Source organism: Pleurodeles waltl, chromosome 2_2 (genome assembly GCF_031143425.1).
Source record: "Pleurodeles waltl isolate 20211129_DDA chromosome 2_2, aPleWal1.hap1.20221129, whole genome shotgun sequence".
Taxonomy (NCBI): domain Eukaryota; kingdom Metazoa; phylum Chordata; class Amphibia; order Caudata; family Salamandridae; genus Pleurodeles; species Pleurodeles waltl.
In genome coordinates, this window is record NC_090439.1 from 666836846 (window position 1) to 666859085 (window position 22240).

Here is a 22240-nt window from a genome sequence, read left to right on the forward strand (position 1 = left end):
CATAGTTTCCCAATTATGATGTCTTAGTACATAACAGACCAATGCTTCCTAGTAAATCTAGTGATCTTGAAGGGTATGCATATTGTAGGTTGTAATCTGTCTAGGGTTATCAAAGACAGGTTTATTTCTCATATGTCCCAAAAAGGAGATCCTGCCTTCTAACAAGTGCTGCCTCTTTCACCCCACTGCCCACTACCCTCCTTAAGCAAAAATATTTAGTCAGTTGAGAACAAACAAGAAGAGTTAGAAAATCATTACTAGAGAAGTAACACAGTTTGTGGGAGTTCTGGAATACAAAGAATACAACACAAATCTGATTGTATTTATTGGAAATGTTATAAAGAAACTTTCATGGCCACATCTACCAAGCCACGCCAAGCATACCTGATCAGTCCTAGCTAAGGTCATAGATTTTGGGATAAAAGTGCAAGTTTTACGTACAGCAACAGCTGCTAAAGTTTACAGAGTCAATAATGAATCTGAATTTATGTTCCTCGGATATGACATTTAAAGCAGCAAAAAGATGCAAAACATCTGAACTAATGACCTGTCCTTTCAGCTTGAAGGCACAGAGGCTTCATTGGAAGATTGTAGCTGGAAGGTGTGCAGGCTTCATTGTTCCAACCAGCTAAAATTAAATTATTGGTAAATAACAAATTGATAATGGCCTCTGACATAGAAGGTACACAGATTTTGCTATTCAATTTAAAACAAACAAAAATAACTTAAAGTATCTTAGTGCTGCACCTTACATTATTAGTTATGACTACTTAAGATTAAGGTGTAATGGTCTCTCTCTTGTTAAGTGGGATTTAGTGCGTGCTATTTCATGGCAGCCAAAAGTGAAATGGATGGTCTGCAGGAGAATGAAAGCAGAGCAAAGGGGGAGAGGGGCAATAAAGTCTAGGATGGGGAGACAAAAGGGCAACTGTGGAGTTTGGTGAAAAGAAAAACAGGTCTGTACAGTAAGCATAACGAGCAAAGGGATAGAGTCTTAAGAAAGGGAGATGGGCACAAGGGAATAATTCAGAAAATAAATGATAAATTCTATTTCACCCATTCTGATTTTGGAGAGATTTTTAACCATAACCAAAAAAGATAATTTAATTCATTTAAGGCAGTGTGTCAGCGGCAAAGATAATTTCATATAATGCAAATAGTTTAAATAATTGTCCAAAAAAAATGTGATAGTTTTGTGGGTCAAAGAACATAGGCCAGATACAATCTTTCTTCACAAAATTGATTTTGTTAAATTAAAAGGACCAAACAAGGTAATTATATGGATTAATGCGTCATTTTTTCCCTCCTTTCAAGCAGCACAAAGGGGCGTTATATGAAATAAATATACATCCGTATATTAACATCTTGCATGGATACAGAGTGATACTGGACCTTTGTAACTATCTGTTATTCTCATCAACTTTTTTATGATGCTTAACTATTACGGCCACATTGAAGTTAACTCTCACCCGTTAGAACAATTAATGATTATATTAATTGAGGCTCAGGGTATCCTATTAATTGGAGGGGTTATCAAATTTAATTAATTTAGTCAATTCAATTAGATATCATAAGGTCATGTGGAAAAAAAGAACACATCTAAAATTGCCATAAATATAGCAAGGTTAAAAGAAGAATTTAGTCTGGAAGATCCAAGGAGTTAAAGCAGTGCTTAAGCTAAAATGTTTACATGTATATTTCAGCAAGATTTTGAGCATCTGCAGCTCATCATGATTTATTTTTGGTGTTCAACTGGCTGGAAAGAGTGATATTTCATGTATTTCTAGCTGCCTGTCTGACCATTCAACCATTGATGTTGGAACTTATTATGAACCTCTCCCAGAATGAAAGATCCTAAAAGAATCATAAATACCTTTTGAAAGTATTTCGAAAAGTTGTCATTAAGGTCTAGTAGAGAGAACATAAATCATAACCTATTTAGGTCAATTAACCTTGAAGAAGCTATGGAGTCAATGTGCACAAATTTTTTTTTCTCCTTTACCAGATTTCTCATATATATTACTGAGTTTAGCATATGGCATGTGGTGAGGATGGGATATTGCCTGAATTTTATTTTATATTTTTCAATGATTTGAAAACAATTAAGTTGAAATATTCAACTCTATATTAACATATGGTGTAATTCCCCTGATCTTTTTTTAGGGGCTAGTGATTAGCATCTTAAGAATTGAACATCTGAGTTTATAAAGACCAATTACCAATATGGATACTGCTTGTAAAGTCTTTACAAAAATCCAAGGAAATGTCATCAAATGCTCAGATCCATAGAGATCAAAAAAGGTTTCCTTCAAGGAGACAATTTTTTGGGAGCTATATATTATGTCATCAACACACAAAAACAATCATATTGAATGCAGAGAAAACCTTGACCTGGAATTGTTTACTTTTAATTTTGAAACGATTTAGATTTCCATCCAGGCTCACAAAGACTTTGGCTGATTTTTATTAAGAAGAATTGGTTTCCATAATGATAACTTCTAGAAAAGTGGACAAGGGCTGCTGTCAAAGGTACAGACCAAATAAGTACAGGTCAAATCAGCTTTATAGTTAGTCTACAAATTTTGTTTTTAGATAGGTTTTTAAAAAAACTGTCTGAACATGTTATCTTGGCAGACTTGCAAGCTGGTTTCAGAGAAAAACCAGTACAATATATCAAATGCTCTTGTTTATGTTAGATTTATGTTACTAAAACATTGTGCTTGGTAAGCAACATCTATCTGTTGTATTTGTTGGCTTTAGATCTGCATTTGATTTTATATCACAGAAAAAGCTATGGCTGGTGAAACAGGAGATGTATGTGCCTGAAAATATTCTGTCCATTCTAGTAAGGCTGCACGACCAAACTTATGCCATTGTAAGATGGGGGCCAATGGTGAAATGACAAAGTGCATGCCCATCAGTAAGGAGGCGAGAGAAGGGTGCATTTTGGCTCCAACATTGTTTTCATTATTTATAAATGGTTTTATGGATTTTCTAAGCCCATGTAGAGATGATGTCCCAAAGCTACTTGGGAGTGGGATTCCAGACCTCTAGTTTGCAGATGATATGTTATTGATCTCAAAGTCCCCAGTGGGCCTTCATGTGTTATTAGATCATTTTGCAGATTTCTGCAGACAACAGGGCCTGGAAGTGAACACTGCTTCCAGCAAATATGCTCTTTAACTAGCACAAGTCCTCTGGGGGTGTGCCCAAACTCAGTGGGGTAGAGCTTGGAAGAGTTATGACCTTTGAATACTTGGGTATGAAACTCACTGACACATTGGCCCTCATTACAACCCTGGCGGTCGGTGTTAAAGCGGCTGTAACACCGCCAACAGGCCGGCGGTAAAAAAAATAGGATCACGACCACGGCAGAAACCACCAACATAGACAGCCACTTTAACACTCTGACTGCCAGGGCGGTAGAAACAAACACCGCGGCGGTCACTGCTAACAGACAGGTGGAAGATAATGTACCGCCCACTGTATTATGAGAGGCCAATACGCCAGCTTTTCCGGGGCGGTACCAACGACATCAAAAGCACAGCGGAAACAGTACACAGAAGGGGAACCACTCACCCTTCAACACTCAACAAAGAACCAGGATGCCATGGAGCCTGAATTTCAGGTCCTCCCCATGTTGATGTATCTATTACTACACCAGGAAATAGAAAGAAGGCGGCGGCGACGACGACAGTGAGTACTGCACCTAGCACACAGGGGAGTTAAAAGAGAGTGGCACACACACTCGACACGCAACACCCCCACCCTCACCCACAACACCATACACACTAACACATCCAACAACATTACAGATACACCTGTTGCCCCCTAGAAGAATGCAAGGACAAAAGGAATTGAGTTCAATCAGTCATATTTTGGAACATGCAGATATAGCACACAAATTGAAAAAATCACTATGTACAAATATTTACATTATGTACAGAAGGCCATACACTACTGCCCCTTGTAAATGTCTGTGGACCAGAGGGCCCAAACATCATGGGCGAAGCCCACACTTGACTCCTGCCTCAAAACGGAGAGCACACTGCAGGGGAATCAGGTCGAAAAAACACAGGCACCTCAGCCAGAAGATGATACAACGCCACTGCTCCTCGAGGGGGCAACATGCCCACAGCGATGTCCTGTGGAGTGCAAAGCCACAGTCTCTAAAGTCTCTCAAGTGGGTGGTTTGCCCAATGCTTGGTCCTGGGGAGTGCAAAGCCACAGTCTCTCAAGTGGGTGGTTTGCCCACTGCTTGGTCCTGGGGAGTGCAAAGCCACAGTCTCTCAAGTGGGTGGTTTGCCCACTGCTTGGCCCTGTGGAGTGCAAAGCCAGTCTTTCAATTCCCTCAAGTGGGTGGTTTGCCCACTGTATGGTCCTGGGGAGTTTAAGGTTACAGTCTCTCAAGTGGATGGCTTCTCCACTGGTTCTGGAGGGGGCTTTGTGCCCAGTCCGCTTCATCCCGCCAAAGACTGGGTGAGTGGATGCATCTCTCCACTGGTTCTGGAGGGGGCGTTGTGCCCAGTCTGCTTCATCCTGCCAAGGATTGGATGAGTGGATGCATCTCTCCACTGGTTCTGGAGGGGGCCTTGTGCCCAGTGATGCTGCACCTGGGATGTGGCAGTTCCCATTCCCTCACCTGGGTGTCTGAGGCACGAGATGTGCAGGGAACAGGTAGCCTGATACTCCATGGAGGCAGAGCCACACTCCATCCTGCGGCGACTTAGACTGGAAACTGCTGGTAGTGCCACTGCTGGTGGTGGTGCCTCATGTGGTGTGTGCAGGGTCCAGGACGTCTCCTGCAGCCTCGGACGGCTGCCCACTGGGGATGCTGCTGATGTCCGATGTAGTGGCACCGGTTGGGCACATGGCGGTGCAGGTGGCGGTGGCTGCAGCGGTGTCTGCGGCAGAGATGCTGCCGGTGCTGCCCGTGGTGCAGGTGTCTGTAGTAGTGGAGGGAGACACCAGGCCTTCTCCAGCAGCCTAGAACGGCTGACCACTGGGGAGGATGCTGGTGACTGTCGTTGGGCAGATGGCAGGGCAGGTGGCGGCGCAGGTGGCGTTGCAGGTGGCGGTCGTTGCGGCGGTGCTTACCGTGGTGCAGGTTGCTGCCCTGTCAGGAGGAATGGTATCACCAGTCCCTCACCAGGAGGATCCATGCTCTGAGGTGACTTGCCCTTGCTTTTGTGTCCCTTCCCCACCTTGGTAGTCGCTACTGGGACCTTGGCACTGTCCTCTTTGGTTTTGGATGAGGCCTTGCTGGGTGGCTGGTGTGTCTTTTCCCTGCTGCATGCCGGCCCCTTCTTAACCTTGGCAGGTGGCGGAATCGGGTGATCCTTAGCATCGGTAGGTGGCAAACTGGCAGCCCTGGCGGGTGCCCCCTTCGATCCTCTCGGACTTGCAGGGACCACACCGGATGCCAATTTTGTGGCTGAGGTGCTGGCCTGGGATCTTGACATCCTGGCCCTAGGGGAAAGATGGGGGGGAGGTGTAGGGAAGAGGTCAACGTTAGCCGGGAAAAGTTTTTTTGACACATTGGGACGGGAAGATGGAGGGGGTGTGGGAGTGGAGGAAGAGGTAGTGGTTGTAGGAAGTGTACATCTGCTGAGTTTGGGGCTGTTGTGAGGTGGGTGGCTGTTGAGTGGTTGTGTGCCTGTGTTTGTGTACTTTGGGAGGAGGGCTCACAGACACACTGGGAGAGGACACAGGGTACGTGTGCATGGTTGTGGGGGTGGTGATTGCTCGTGAGGGCTGATGATGTAGTGCATGCAGGTGTGAGTGGAGACACTACTGGGAGGGAGGTGGATGAAGAGGAGGAGGGGGACACAGTAGAGGAAGTGGATGTTGGTATGTGTGCATGGGTATTGTGCTTGTGTAAGTGCCTGTGTGATGATGTGTGGTGCTTATGTTTTCCTGAGCCACTTTTTGTGTTGATGTGTGTGCATGCTTGTCTGAAGGTGTGCTTGGGATACGCAGAAGTAGAGGGGATTGGGTCTGGGTAGTGGAAGTTGGAGGGGGGAGGCTGGACACAGGGAGAATGGCTGCCATCAGTGCTGAAGCCAGAGCCTGAAATGCTCTCTGTTGGGCCGCCACGCCAGAATGAATGCCCCCCAGGTAGGCATACGTTTTTTCTGCAAATGCCTCTCGACATCCTGGATGGCATTCAGAATGGTTGACTGCCCAACAGTGATGGATCTCAGGAGGTCAATAGCCTCCTCACTGAGGGCAGCAGGGCTGACTGGGGCAGGGCCTGAGGTGCCTGGGGCGAAGGAGATGCCCACTCTCCTGGGTGAGTGGGCACGGGAAACACTCTAAGGGGCTGCTGGGAGGGCGGTGCTGGGAGGTGGGGTGGCGGCTGTACCTGTTGTTGGGGAGGGCACAGAGGTGTCCGCCATCGCCAGGGAGCTTCCATTAGAGGAGGAGTTGCTGTCACTGGTATCTCCTCCTGTCCCCATCGTGGAGCTCCCCTCGCCCTCTGTCCCACTGGTGCCTTCACCCTCAGTGGATTCACCCTCATGGGCCATGTAGGATGCTGCTCCCTCCATCGCCGGTGCCTCTGCTCCTCCGCCAGATGATGCTAATGCACACAAGGACAGAGTGACAAAACAAGAAGGTGGGGGATAGACAGAGGATACACATGGTCAATGCCAGCAACACCACTACCGTTGGCGCACACAACACACACTGAGCTGCCCTATGCACTATGCCATGCCCAACCACTCACTCAGGTAGTCACCAGCCCATGGGGTACAATGCCTAACACCAGCACCTGCACACCTGACACCCACAGGACCCTGCAGAGTAGTAGTTGGCCACTTGTACCATTGGGGTAGGGGTGCTTCAGAGCCTGCAAACAAGGGACCTACTCTGGCATGATCGCCCTGGCTTAGGGGCACCCACAGCCCACATCCCCCTCCCAGCTAGTTCCTAAAGCGCGCGAAGTCAGCTTTCTGAAACTGTACTCACCCCCTTGTGGCTGCTGTGATGCCCTCAAGCGCCCATCCAACTCCGGATAGGCCACCGCCAGGATGTGGAACATCAGGGGGGTCATGGTGCGACGGGCACACCTTCCATGTTGGGAGGCCAGCCCCAGCTGGGCATCCGCCGTCTTCTTGTTCCAGCGGCGCAGGTCCTCCCATCTCTTGCAGCAGGGGGTGCTCCGCCTGTGATAGACCCCCAGTGTCAGCACCTCCTTGGCGATGGCACACCAAATACCCTTCTTCTGGTGGGCGCTGACCTAGAGGGAAAAGGCAGCGGAAAATGTAATTACTCACCCGTCCGGACCGTCATACTCATTGCCCACCAGTTCCCAACCATGCCCTGACACACATACATTGACCACCTCTCATGCAGCATTCAGGCCAGCACCCCCCAACATGTGACTTACATCCACACCACTCCAAAGAGGCATTGCCCACGCATGATGCTCACAGTGTACTCACCTGTTTGTTTTGAGGACCGTAGAGTAACGTGTACTGGGGAGGACCCACTCCACCAGTTTCTCCATCTGCTCCACAGTAAAGGTAGGGGCCCTTTCCCCATACACTCTAGCCATTGTCACTTCCAGACTCAGGTCACAGCAGCACTTGCAGTGTAGGTCCTCTCCTGTTGATGGTCAGGTAGCAAGTGAGTGAATAGGTAGAAAATGGCGGTGATGTCCACGGCGGTGCGTACCGTCACCTCCGGCGTACATCGCCATTGGCTCCTGGAACCCATAGGGCCCAATGATAACCAATGCGAAGTTGCATTGCGGTCGTTGACTGCCTACCGCGACACTGCACAAGGCCCGACAGTTACCTCATTTCCCCTTGTCCCTCCTCAGAGGTCAGGCATACGCCATTTCAGGGGAGCACATGGCATGGCACCTAATTGAGTCACAGCACATATTGGCACATATACTGACTCTCGATAACACACACTGCTTCTGTGACATTACTGCAAACACAGTTGTTCTATCTATGTCGTAAATGACCTTCTGCTCACCGTTCTCTTCCATAGGCTACAACCACTGAGACAGCATATGAGATGGCGGCATCTTCCGGTGTACAGACCCCTGTTGGACTTGTCGACAATGGAGGACAGACACAATATAAGCACATACAGACTTGATCGTGCCACAATCCATACACTCAGGAATTGGGCACAAGAACTGTGTGCCCAATTGGAGCCAGATCTGATGTCAGCTATCCGCCAGCCCACATGAATCCCCCCTCTCGTGCAGGTCCTGTCAGTGCTCCATTTACTGGCAAGTGGCTCCTTTCACATTACAGTGGCCATGGCATCAGGGATGTCTCAGCCAATGTTCTCCAACTTGTTGACCAGAGTGTTGTCTGCCCTGCTGAAACTTGACTGCGCAGCTACATCGTCTTCCCCCATGTGGAGGATTTGGCCACAGTGAAAACTGACTTCTATGCCCTGGTACATACCCCAACATCATTGGTGCCATTGATGGTACACATGTGGCATTTGTCCCCCCCGCAGAAATTAACAGGTCTACAGGAATAGAAAAAGCTATCATTCGATGAATGTGCAAATTATGTGTATTTGGCGGACCAGTACATCTCCCATGTGAATGCCAAATATCCTGGCTCTGTGCATGACGCCTATATCTTGAGAAATAGCAGCATCCCTATACAGTATATGTAGGTGTCTGGGTATGGGGTTGTCCCTAAGGGATAGTATGTGTCTCCCAATTGTCCCTCGATATTTACAGGTGACTCTGGTTACCGCAACCTGTCATGGCTTCTGACCCCAGTGAGGAATCCCAGGACAAGGGCAGAAGAACGTTACAATGAGGCACATGGGAGAACCAGGAGGATTATTGAGAAAACCTTTGGCCTCCTGAAGGCCAGGTTCCGGTGCCTCCATCTGACAGGTGGATCCCTGTACTACTCACCCAAAAAGGTGTGCCAGATCATCGTGGCATGCTGTATGTTGCACAACCTGGCACTGAGATGCCAGGTGCGTTTCCTGCTAGAGGATGAGCCTGGTGATGGTCTTGTGGCAGCGGTGGAGCCTGTGGACAGTGAGAAAGAGGAGGGAGATGAAGAAAATATGGACAGCAGAACAAACATTATACAGGAGTACTTCCAGTGACACACAGGTAAGAGACTGTAACTCCTCTTCACATTTCAGTATATTTTAGGACATTGTACATGACAGCCTCTTACACTCTGTCTATGGCCACTGACTGTTCCCTTTGGGTTTCCTTTTTTCAGATCTGCGTACCCCATTCTGGCTTCTGCTATGTGTACTGCTGCCCACCAACTGTCATGCATTGCTATAATTCAATGAACATAGACGTTGCAATGCTTTGGGAATATAGGAAGAATACATCTTTTGAATCATTACACTGACTCCAGTATGGTTTATATTTCAATGGTGTTTAGTTTTTGTGGTAAATAGTATGGGGTACGTGCAACGGGCTGGGGTGATGGTGGAGGAAGGTCCATGGTAGAGTCCAGTCTCTTGGTATCACAGGTGCATTGTTCAATGTGGCATAGGAAGGGGAGTAATGGCAGTCCAAGGTGGACAGGGTGACAGAGTGAGACAGAAGGGTGACAATCAGGAGAGTCCTATTTCCTGGCGGGGTCTTGGCAATGTTCTCTGTCTTTTGCCTGGATCGCAGGGACTGTTTGCAGGGTGTTTCTCCTTCTGCAGGGGGTGGGGTGCTGGTGGCCTCTTGGTCCTGTGGCGGGGCCTCCTGTCCACTAGTGCCGGCGGAGGTGGAAGGCTGTTCATCGGTTTGGCTAGTGTCAGGGGCCCTTTGTTGTGCCACTGCCTCCCTCATGGTCTTGCCCAGGTCAGCCAGCACCCCTGCTATGGTGACCAGGATGGTGTAGATTTTTGGGAGGTCCTCCCTGATCCCCAGGTACTGTCCCTCCTGCAGCCGCTGGGTCTCCTGCAACTTGGCCAGTACCTTGCCCATGGTCTCCTGGGAATGGTGGTATGCTCCCATGATGTGTGAGAGTGCCTCGTGGACGGTTGGTTCCCTTGGCCTGTCTTCCCCCTGTCACACAGCAGTCCTCCCAGCTTCCCTGTTGTCCGGTGCCTCTGTCCTCTGAACCGTGTGGCCACTGCCACTGACCCCATGTCCCTGATCGTCCTGGGTTTGTGGGGTTGCCTGGGGTCCCTGTAGTGGTGGACACACTGCTGATTGACGTGTCCTTGGGACAGAGGCATGGGCCCGCTGGGTGGGTGCTGTGGTGGTGTTTCCTGAGGGGGAGGCTCTGTGGTGGGTTGGGACTGTGGCAGGGTAACTGACTGTCCAGATGTCCCTGATGAGCCAGGTTTGTCATTGTGACCCGGGCGTGCAGAGCTGCTGTCATTACTGTGGGCCCTCTTCTGTGGGGGGACTGGATGTAGCTGGCACCTCCTCTCCGGTGACGTTGGGTAGGGGTCCTGTTGGGATGCAAATGCATTGTTATTGTATCTGTGTGTGCCATCTTGTGCAATGGGTGTGTTTCCCTTATATAATTGTGGTTTCCCTGTCGCATTGGCCTTGTGTGATTGCTGATTGTGTGGGCTGGGTGAGTCTTTCTACTGGGCATGCTGTGGTGATAGGTGTCCATGCATTGTGGTTGCATGCAGGGTTTGGTATTGAGATGTGTGGGTTGTGATGGTGGGGTAGATGTGAGGTGATGGAGTGATGGGAGTGAGGGTACGGGTGGAGGTATGTGATGGCATGCAGGTAGGGGGGATACAGTAGTAAAACATTTGACTTACCAGAGTCCAGTCCTCCTGCTACTCCTGCGAGGTTGTCAGGATGCATGATCGCCAAGACTTGCTCCTCCCATGTTGCTAGTTGTAGGGGAGGAGGTGGGGGTCTACTGCCAGTCCTCTGTACAGCAATCTGGTGTCTTGAAACCAAGGAACACAGCTTCCCCGTAGGTCGTTCCACCTCTTCCTGATGTCATCCCTGGTTCTTGGATGCTGTCCCACGGCGTTGACCCTGTCCACGATTCTCCGCCATAGCTCCATCTTCCTTGCAATGGACGTCTGCTGCACCTGTGATCCGAACAGCTGTGACTCTACCCAGATGATTTCCTCCACCATGACCCTTAGCTCCTCCTCAGAAAACCTGGGGTGTCTTTGAGGTGCCATGGATGTGCTGTAAGTGATATGTGTGAGGTAATGTGTGGGGTGATGTGTTGTGATGTATACTGTGATGTGCGTGGATGGTGTATGAGTGATGGAGTTCTGTGCCTCTGATTGGGTGTCTGCTCTTTGCTTGTCTCTCTGTGCTTGGTCTCTTTTTTTTTGTTGTAAGGGGTTGCGGGTATTATGGGTGTGTGTTTTATAGTGGTGTGGGTGTGTGTATGTGTGTCAGGTGTGTGTATTTTGAATTGTCCAATGTGGTGTTGTTTCGTAAATGTGTGTGTATTTTGAGCGCAGCAGTGTGTACCGCCAATGGTTTACCGTTGTTGAAAGACCGCCTCATTGGGGGTCATAATACCCATGGTTGATTACTGCCACGGGTCCGGTATCTTGGCTGCCTCATTACTGCTAGGGTTGTAATGAGGGCCAATATCTTGGAATATGCAGCTAACCAAGGGTACACTCAAATTACAACAGCATAGTGCAGGGATACTAGGAACTGCAAAGTCAACCCTGACAAAATCATTCTAGCTTGCACTACAGATATAAACCATACAACACTAAAAGCATCTGTATATGGTATTTTCTAAAATGTCCAATTTGGAAGAGTGGAAATTTTTTACCTCAGGTTTATGGTTAATTTGCCCAGAGTATTCCTTCTTTACCACATCAGAAGGATTTTGGGGTTAAGAGTATTGAGCAGAGAGTCAAAGTTAGTTTTATTGGCAATCAAAGGAACTAATTTCATATATAAGGGCATTTGAGGAGATAATTGCAGTGGACTCCTCATGCAAAGTTCCCTGGTTGAAGGTCATTTAACCACCATAGGTCAGCAAGAAGTGGGGTCAACACCGATGGAAAACATACATATAATAGTAGCTAAAACACCTGGGGCCAGACTGACAAGGCCCTTGCACCTCCTTTGCTCCACACTAGCATCACTTTTTTTTTTACGCTAATGTGGTATTAAGGAAGCCGTTTTGCTGCACTATATTTATAAAGTGGCACAATGCTAGCATTTGCTGAGTAAGTCATTCCTAACTTTTTCAGCCTCCGTATAAGATACGTTTCAGAGCATATTCTAATTATTTTGAAAATGCAGAAAAATATTTTCTTACCTTCTTTTTCACAACACACACAATATGCATGTTGCCTATTTAACTTGAAAAAAAATATTAATAACTGTATATGTTAAATATTAATGTAAATTACTTTGATATATTTATTTTAAATGCAGAACAAAATACCAATGTTACAGCTTTATTACCTTAATTTTGAAATGCATCTTTAATTAATTGCAAAATATTAAATTAAATTAAAGTTATGTCTCGGAAGTTTAAATTAAAAAATACATTCCAACCTAAAGAGATTTTTTTTAACAGACATCATGATCATTAAGACTGATGAACAGTATTGAATACAATTAATTTAGCTATATTTTAATACATATTATTGTTACATTAATTATTAAATTCATAATATTGTATTACAATATTTTATATTTAATTAATAAACATGTAATTTCTTTCAAATATTAAAATATATTTATAGATATTTTTAAAAACTTTAAATAATGTAATTTAACAGTCATTTTCAGGGTGTTTTAAATTCCTATCGCCATTATTTTCTATGAGAGGCTGTTTCAGTCCGAGTTTGGCCATCTGTGGTGCTCGATTTACTACTGTTCTTTAGTAGTAACCTAGACTCGGATTTTATGAATGTACAAAAAGTATTAAACTTACTCAAAATTGTGAATTGCCCAAAAGTGTAAGTTACCTTTGTCAATCAGGGCTTTAGTAGCAGTAGCTAAAGGGAGTAACTACACTGTGCAAAGCAAGACCCAAATCACAGATGCATTTGCTTTTATAAGCAGCAATGATGGATTTCTTACATTCTTTTTCAGCACAGATAACAATAAAAACAGTCCAAATGGCTCTAGTCTTCCCCCTTGGTTAGAAAGTCCTTGTACACAACCGACTGTTGTGCTTTCTAGCGGATAAATGGTACTCCACAAAAATCAAATGTGTTTGTGATGCAGGGTGATTTTGTGAACAGTTTCTAGGAACATTTTCATGAGGTTATAGGAAAGGATTGTGTATGCCTACTGAAGTTATGAAAAGTGCATCTTTGTCCATTTAAATCACATGTCCAGGTTACAGCAACTAAACATCCTTATTACCTTCTCTTTGTTTATAATCTTTTTGTGCTATTCATCAAAATAACAAAGGGTTTTGGGGGCTGTTTAAAGTACATCTACCTCAATACACTGATTTTTAATTTAAAGTGTTATTTGTGTTTTTACAGCGAAGTTTTTTACAACTGATTTTGAGAGCGTGAGAGTTTTCGTATGTTGCTGTGGAACACTATGGGCTCGATTTCGGGTACGGCAGTCCATAGGACCGCCGTACCCGCTGTGGTGGTCGGACCACCGCATCCATGATGGTTCAACTGCCAAATTACGATCTTGGTGGTTGGACCACCACGAGACCACTGCCACCACAAGAATCAGTGATCCTGATGGGTTGATGGTGGTGACAGTCGTAGTCAGCCACGGCGGTGTCGAAATCAGCTCCACCATGCTGATCACGACTTTCCTTTCTGCCAGCCTTTCCAAGGTGGGGTCTCCACCATGAACAGGCTGGCAGAAAGGCAGAATTGGGGACACAGGGTGGCCCCTGCACTGCCAACAACCATGTTGTGGGCAGTGTACGGGTCCCCTGTCAGCACTCTTGGAATGCGCACTGTCTGCTGTGGCAGACAGTGCACATTCTGAGGGTGCTGGGGGGAACCATCTGTGCCACCACATTGGCCTCAGCTCCCTGAGGGAACCAAGGCCAATGGTGCTACTCCGTTTCTGCTGGTCAGCCCGTGGAAACATTGTAATACAATGGTGGTGAGGCCGCTGGCTTGAAGACCGCCTCCCCACTGCTGTATTGGGGTATGGGCAGTCCAACGGCCGAACTCATAATCAGGCCCTATGTTTTCTTTAGGAAGTGGTCTCTACATTTTATGGATAAATTTGGCTTTCAGCAGCAACCTTATAAAGAGTACATTTTAAGTGTGTTTGCAGAGCTAAACGAAATGTATGGAAGGATCCTGAAAAAATATAATCTGGAGTTCTTGGCTTAAAACACTAATTTGAAATGTAGCTGTAGAATTGAGAACAATTAATTGATATGCATAACTGATCATTTTATTCAATTAAAATCATGTTTCTCGTTGTGTCATATTACAGTACCAGATGCTTACTCGCAAAAGGGGTCTTATAATATTTTGTACAATGTATATTGTAGTGTGGTGCCTAAACGTAAAGGATTGTTTTTTATTTTCTTCTCTCACAGTTTGACTATTAAGTCAGTAATTAGGCGTATCCCAGGTATTGCTGTACTGGGTTGGTCAGTCGCTTATTAATTGCTCAGAGATGGGGATCTGCTGAAGTATCACCTATGTGGCATAGTAAGATAGAAATGCTTAATATATTGTTAGAGGTAATATTTTATTGCAGAGGAGACCGAACCAATGCCCCCTGGGCATAAGTGAAACATTTAAGAATGTTTTTGAAATAAGAGCAATTTAAACAATAACAATCCTTTTGATTACCAAATCTTTTGCCTCAACTGTAAATGGTGGCTCTGGTAAGACTAGTGCCAGTTGTGGTTCCATTACCAATTTCCAAACTAAGGGCCAGATTATGAGCCTGGCAGTCTCAAGATCGCCAGACTCAAGGTGGCAGTTGCACTAATGTGGCTGTGGCGGTCCGATTACCATTGCAAGTCTGGCAGTCGGACCGCCAACAGACTGCCCTTTTCACCAGGATCTCTGATTCTGACAGTCCCACAGCGGTCTTGGTTGTGATCAGCCAGAACAACGCTGAAGCCAGCACCGCCCTGCTGATTACAACCATGTTCTCCACCAGCCTTTTTATGGTGGTTCAAACGCCATGAAATGGCTGGCAGAGAACAAGAACTAGGTGCCAGAGGCGGGCTCCTGCACTGCCCATGATATTGTTTTGGGCAGGGTAGGCCCCCCTATTGAGAACTGTCGGAATGCGCACTGGGTGCTAAGGAGACTCCCTGTGCGACGGCATTGGGATTGTACTTGGCTCCATGTGGAGCCAAGTTCAATGCCACTGCACATTATCAAATGTTGATAAATCTGAACAAGTTTTGACTTGTCTTCATATGCACTATTTTATTGGAATTATACAAGAAAAAAAATCTAGATGAGTGCCTCCCTGGCTGATTGCGATCTCCGCCACCTCCAGTCCATTGGGATCATGGATCCCGGTGATGATAGGGGTACCCTGGCGGTCTACTCTGGTGGTCTAACTGCCAGGGTCTTAATGTGGCAGTCAGACTGCCACGGTACTGGCGGAACTGACCACTAGCCTCGTAATGAGACCTTTAGAAATTAAACCATCTCCTTGACCTGATATCCCAAAGTATGCTCTTGTGTCCTGTAATTCAAATCACATTGTCATTCCTTCTGTTCCCAATGATAAACCTGTTACCACTCGTAAGAATCAGGCGGTGTTCCAGTCAGAGTCAGCTGATTCTTTAAAGACCCAGAATCCCAAATCTTTCTAGCCTAATGATGCACTATTTTATCAGTTACTGGATGGGAATGCAATTTTAGAAACTAGTGAGTTAAACACAGCTTTGGGCCTGATTTAGATACTGGCGAATGGGTTACTCCATCACAAACATGACGGATATCCCTTATGTCATATAACGATCTACATAGGCTATTATGGGATCGTAATACTGCAAATTGAATATCTGTCACATTTGTGATGGAGTATCTCCCTCTGCAAACTCGGAATCAGGCCCTTTGTTTCCAGATAATTTTCCAGCTTCAGAGAATGGCAACCTTTTGAGCTAATCAAAAGTCTTATAGCTAGTACACTTGGGCCCATATTTATACTTTTTGACGCACACCAGCACTGGCGCTGGTTTGCGTCAAACATTTTACCACCAGCTAACGCCATTTTTACGCACCAGGCGGGTGCCTTTTTAAGGATTGACGTTAGCAGGCGCTGCGGGCTGGTCAGAGTAAAAAAAAATTACTCAAGCCAGGTAGTGCTGGCGTAGGGAAAAATGGGGGTTGTGCGTCAAAAAATGGTGCAAATCAGGTTAGAGTAAAAAATCATGTCTCAAACTTGTGCCATTTATTGACGCACAACCCCCTTTGAAATGACTCCTGTCTTAGCAAAGACAGGAGTCATGACCCCTGGCCCAATGGCCATGACCAGGGAACTTCTGTCCCCTGGGCATGGCCATTGGCACAGTGGCATGTAGGGGGGCCCAAGTTAGGCCCCCCATGCCACTTTAAAAAAAAAAAAAATTATACTTCCCTCAACTTACCTGTACTTACCTGGGATGGGTCCCTCATACATGGGTTACCTCCAGGGGTGGGCGAGGGTGGCAGAGGGTGTCCCTGGGGGCAGGGAAGGGCACCTCTGGACTGCTTCCATGGTCAGAGACCATGGAAGTGAGCCCACTGTCAGTTAACGCCTGCCCTCACCCAAGTGTTCAAAAACAGCACACTTCAGGCTGTGTGCTGTTCTTTAAGGCCCGCCCCCTCATGTGCGTCAAAATGACACAGGAGTATAAATAAGGCGCAAAGGCCTTAAAGTCATTTTTTGGACAGGAACGCCTACCTTGCATGTCATTAACGGAAGGCGGTTTCCCGCATCCAGAAAATGACGCACATGGAGGGACTTTAACGTTTGCGGGGTCGAGCGTCATATTATAAATATGGTGTTAGGTTTAAGCCGAATGTGTGTCAAAAGTTTTGTCCCACGGTTCTTTAATTAAAGGTCTTACTCTCTGAAGAAATCAAGCTGACATATGTTGGTAGAAGTGGTTTTGAGATTACTAGGGTACAAATTGTTGACAGTGCTTTTCGCAATTATGTTCATTCACTTGAAGTCAAAATTTGCTAATTTAAATATCACTTTTCCTTCCCTTTACCATGAAACTGGCAAAACCCTGAAAAAACTATTTTAAGGAATAAGAGTTTTTTGATCAATAAAGTTTCTTGAGAAAATTGTTTTAATGGATTGTTTTGCTTCTAAATCAAAACTAAATCTTGGTGTTTTCCTATTTTCTGAAACAAGGTATTAGGGATCCCTGCAGAACAGTAAGGAGATGTTGCAAATGTTTTCATAACTTCTAATTTTGCTCCCTTCGACAGAGAAAATGTGGTAGTTTCTTCAAACAGATCTATTTTTGATTGGTCCTCCATGGTAGCCAAACTCTGACTGGTGTTCAAGGGCGCGATGGGCGTTGCCCTGTCATCTTGGGGAGGAGGAAATGGAAAACATTCAAGCATGTCTGTCGGTCATTTTGTTTTTGCTTTTCATCTGTGCTGGGAACTGGCAAAAATAGGGGGAAACTGTTTCACCAAGTTTACTGTTGTCACCAAGGTAGGCAGATATAGAAAAGTGAAACTGAAAGTACAGCTCCACTGTTGTTTTTCATTTCCTAATGGCAAATCTGAGCAGATGAAATCAGTATCTGTAAAGATATGCTTGTTTTCCATTTTAAGTACATCTTGAAGTTCTCGCCCCACCACGTTCAAATGTCAAAAGCCACCACTGCAAACTCTGATCCTCATTACAATAGATTTCTAGTAGATCTAAATTAGAAACATGCTAAATATCCTGGAATGCTGCAGAGAGTAATGGGCTTTTTGGTATGATATTAATTTTATGAATGGATTGTTCATAATGTTTCAGGTGACACAGCACATTTCCACACCTTACTTAGTAGATTTAATTATATTTCATAACCCACCATTTGTTGGTCCAGAGTGTGCCCCAGTAGCTGCCGGATCATTGAAGTTAGTGTGGCTCTAAAGACTTTAAATCTTGTGTTAGTTTATTTATCCTCTCATACGAGTTACAAACTATTTAAAAAAGGTAAATTATGTTCCCTCCCATTTAATAGCTGTTATTTTGCACCTGGCTGTAAGCCTGATTCTTCTGTTATTAATTTAGCTATTTTCAGCTCTGGCTCATATCCTACTTTGTTCAGATGTTTTAATGGTACTGTTGAAGGCAAAAATGATTTAAATTTCCAAGTCACATCCAATAACTTGAGATGTGGGCATTCCTGATGTCATATTACAAAAGGACAGGTCAACCAAAAGCCAAATAAATATTCAGTCTAGTGAATAACTTAATTATTGGGAGTAGTGAATCTTTTTTGTAGCAGGTGAACATTTCCCAGGTTTGATATCACTCCACTTGCAGTAGGGTTCTAAACTCATCACTTGCCTCAATTACTTGACTTCAGTTTTTATAACCCAGCCAATATAGACTCCTGTCAAGCAGTTTGGCATTTTTGAGATGTTGTAAAACAAGATAAGCTGACCCATAGAATGCCTAATGTTTCCTCTTCCAAGTTTAAACCAATGACTCTAAATTGCTCACTGTTTGTGGAGTGGATGTAGGAAAGTACCATCTTGCCTGGCATGTTACCCCCATATTTCACTGTATATATGTTGTTTTAGTCTATGAGTCACTGGGACCCTGCTAGGCAGGGCCCCAGTGATCATAAGTATGTGCCCTGTATGTGTTCCCTGTGTAATGCCTAACTGTCTCACTGAGGCTCTGCTAACCAGAACCTCAGTGGTTATGCTCTCTCTGCTTTCCACATTTGTCACTAACAGGCTAGTGACTAAATTTACCAATTCACATTGGCATACTGGTACACCCATATAATTCCCTTGTATATGGTACTGAGGTACCCAGGGTACTGGGGTTCCAGGAGATCCCTATGGGCTGCAGCATTTCTTTTGCCACCCATATGGAGCTCTGACAATTCTTACACAGGCCTGCCACTGCAGCCTGCTTGAAATAACATCCACGTTATTTCACAGCCATTTACCACTGCACTTATGTAACTTATAAGTCACCTATATGTCTAACCTTCAACTGGTGAAGGTTGGGTGCAAAGTTACTTAGTGTGTGGGCACCCTGGCACTAGCCAAGGTACACCCACATCGTTCAGGGCAAATTCCCCAGACTTTGTGAGTGCGGGGACACCATTACACGTGCGCACTATACATAGGTCACTACCTATGTATAGCGTCACAATGGTAACTCCGAACATGGCCATGTAACATGTCTAAGATCATGGAATTGTCACCCCAATACCATTCTGGTATTGGGGGGACAATTCCATGATCCCCCGGGTTTCTAGCACAGAACCCGGGTAATGCCAAACTGCATTTCCGGGGTTTGCACTGCAGCTGCTGCTGCTGCCAATCCCTCAGACAGGTTTCTGCCCCCCTGGGGTCCAGGCAGCCCTGGCCCAGCAAGGCAGAACAAAGGATTTCCTCTGAGAGAGGGTGTTACACCCTCTCCCTTTGGAAATAGGTGTGAAGGGCTGAGGAGGAGTATCCTCCCCCAGCCTCTGGAAACGCTTTGATGGGCACAGATGGTGCCCATCTCTGCATAAGCCAGTCTACACCGGTTCAGGGATTGCCCCAGCCCTGCTCTGGCGCGAAACTGGACAAAGGAAAGGGGAGTGACCACTCCCCTGACCAGTACCTCTCGGGGGAGGTGCCCAGAGGTCCTCCAGTGTGTCCCAGACCTCTGCCATCTTGGAAACAGAGGTGTTGGGGGCACACTGGACTGCTCTGAGTGGCCAGTGCCAGCAGGTGACATCAGAGGCTCCTTCTGATAGGCTCTTACCTCTCCTGGTAGCCAATCCTCCTTCCTTGGTAGCCAAACCTCCTTTTCTGGTTATTTAGGGTCTCTGCTTTGGGGAATTCTTTAGATAACGAATGCAAGAGCTCATCAGAGTTCCTCTGCATCTCCCTCTTCACCTTCTACCAAAGGATTGACCGCTGACTGCTTCAGGACGCCTGCAAAACCGCAACAAAGTAGCAAGACGACTACCAGCAACATTGTAGCGCCTAATCCTGCCGGCTTTCTCGACTGTTTCCAGGTGGTGCATGCTCTGGGGGTAGCCTGCCTTCACCCTGCACCAGAAGCTCTGAAGAAATCTCCCGTGGGTCGACGGAATCTTCCCCCTGCTAACGCAGGCACCAAAAGACTGTAACACTGGTCCTCTGGGTCCCCTCTCATCCTGACGAGCGTGGTCCCTGGAACACAGCAACTCTGCCCAAGTGACTCCCGCTGTCCAGTGACTCTTCAGTCCAAGTTTGGTGGAAGTAAGTCCTTGCCTCTGTACCTCATGATTTGCAGCTGCTCCAGCTCCTGTGCACTCTTCCAGGATTTCCTTCGTGCACAGCCAAGCCTGGGTCCCCAGCACTCCGTCCTGCAGTGCACAACCTTCTGAGTTGTCCTCCGGCATCGTGGGACTCCCTTTTGTGACTTTGCATGGACTCTGGTTCACTTTACTTCCAAGTGCCTGTTGGGGTACTTCTGCGGGTGCTGCCTCCTTTTGTGAATGCTCTCTGAGTTGCTGAGTGCCTCCTCTGTCTCCTCCTCCAAGTGGCGACATCCTGGTCCCTCCTGGGCCCCTGCAGCACCCAAAAACCTCTACCACAACCCTTGCAGCTAGCAAGGTTTTTTGTGGTCTTTCTGCGTGGGAACACCTCTACAAGTTTCATTGCGACGTGGGACATCTGTCTTCCAAAGGAGAAGTTCCTGGTCCTCTTCTTTCTTGCAGAACTCCAAGCTTCTTCCAACCAGTGGCAGCTTCCTTGCACCTTCAGCTGGCATTTCCTGGGCTCCTGCCCCCCGCAACACTGTCACGACTATTGGACTTGGGCCCCTTGTCTTACAGGTACTCAGGTCCAGAAATCCGTTGTCAGTGCACTGCTGGTGTGTGTTCTTCCTGCAGAATCCCCCTATCATGACGTCTGTGCTCTCTGGGGGTAGTAGGTGCAATTTACTCCTATTTTTCAGGGTCTTGGGGTGGGGTATTTTTCTAACCCTCACTGTTTTCTTACAGTCCCAGGACCCTCTACAAGCTCACATAGGTCTGGGGTCCATTCGTGGTTCGCATTCCACTTTTGGAGTGTATGGTTTGTGTTGCCCCTATACCTATGTGCTCCCATTGCAACCTATTCTAATTCTACACTGTTTGCATTACTTTTCTTGCTATTACTTACCTAATTTGGTTTGTGTACATATAACTTGTGTATATATATTACCTTCTTACTGAGGGTACTCACTGAGATACTTTTGGCATATTGTCATAAAAATAAAGTACCTTTATTTTTAGTAACTCTATGCATTGTGTTTTCTTATGATATTGTGCATATGATATAACTGGTATAGTAGGAGCTTTACATGTCTCCTAGTTCAGCCTAAGCTGCTTTGCCATAGCTACCTTCTATCAGCCTAATCTGCTAGAAACACCTCTTCTACACTAATAAGGGATAACTGGACTTGGCACAAGGTGTAAGTACCTCTGGTACCCACCACAAGCCAGGCCAGCCTCCTACAGTGGATTAGAGCAGTCAATGTCAATTTCCCATCAAGAACATTGATGATTTATTTTCTAGGATAGCTTATCATGCAAATAGTATGGAGAAAAGGTTCAAGTGGGATCAAGTTCAATTTGTTATCTAACTTTTTCCGGGTTTGGTGATAGCAAGTGAGTCATATTGCATGCTGAAAGTGGAAGGTTTCAGGCATTTCATAGTCAGGTTTCAGTTCTGCTATCAAAGACCATTAAGGTATGGACAGCAAAGATTAAAAATACCATAATTTATAAAAAAATAAAATAGGCAGGGTGTACAGGCAAATAGGAGTTTATGATGGATGGCCTGATCTTCAATACTCAAAACAATGTTTGATGCTTGTTAAAACAGTATTCATAATTAGGTGTTGAAGCATGCACCATGATGAAGCATGCCATGAATGTGGATGACAGCATTACTTCCAAAAGAATGGGGTCCAATTAGAAGGTTTAATTATCTTTATAGTCTCATCAATATTTGAGTGTGTGATATTACATAATATTCATCTGCTTGGGTCTCTATGCATGCCACTAAAAATGTTCTGTTGACAGTTTGTCAAATGTCCTACTAAGGTGTAATATTAGCAGTGATGGAATAATTTACAACTAGTAAGTGTGTTTATTTACAAACACAGGTGACAATGATGAGCAAAATTGCACATGCAAAAGTTATTATATTTAAAGTTGGGTGTTCATTC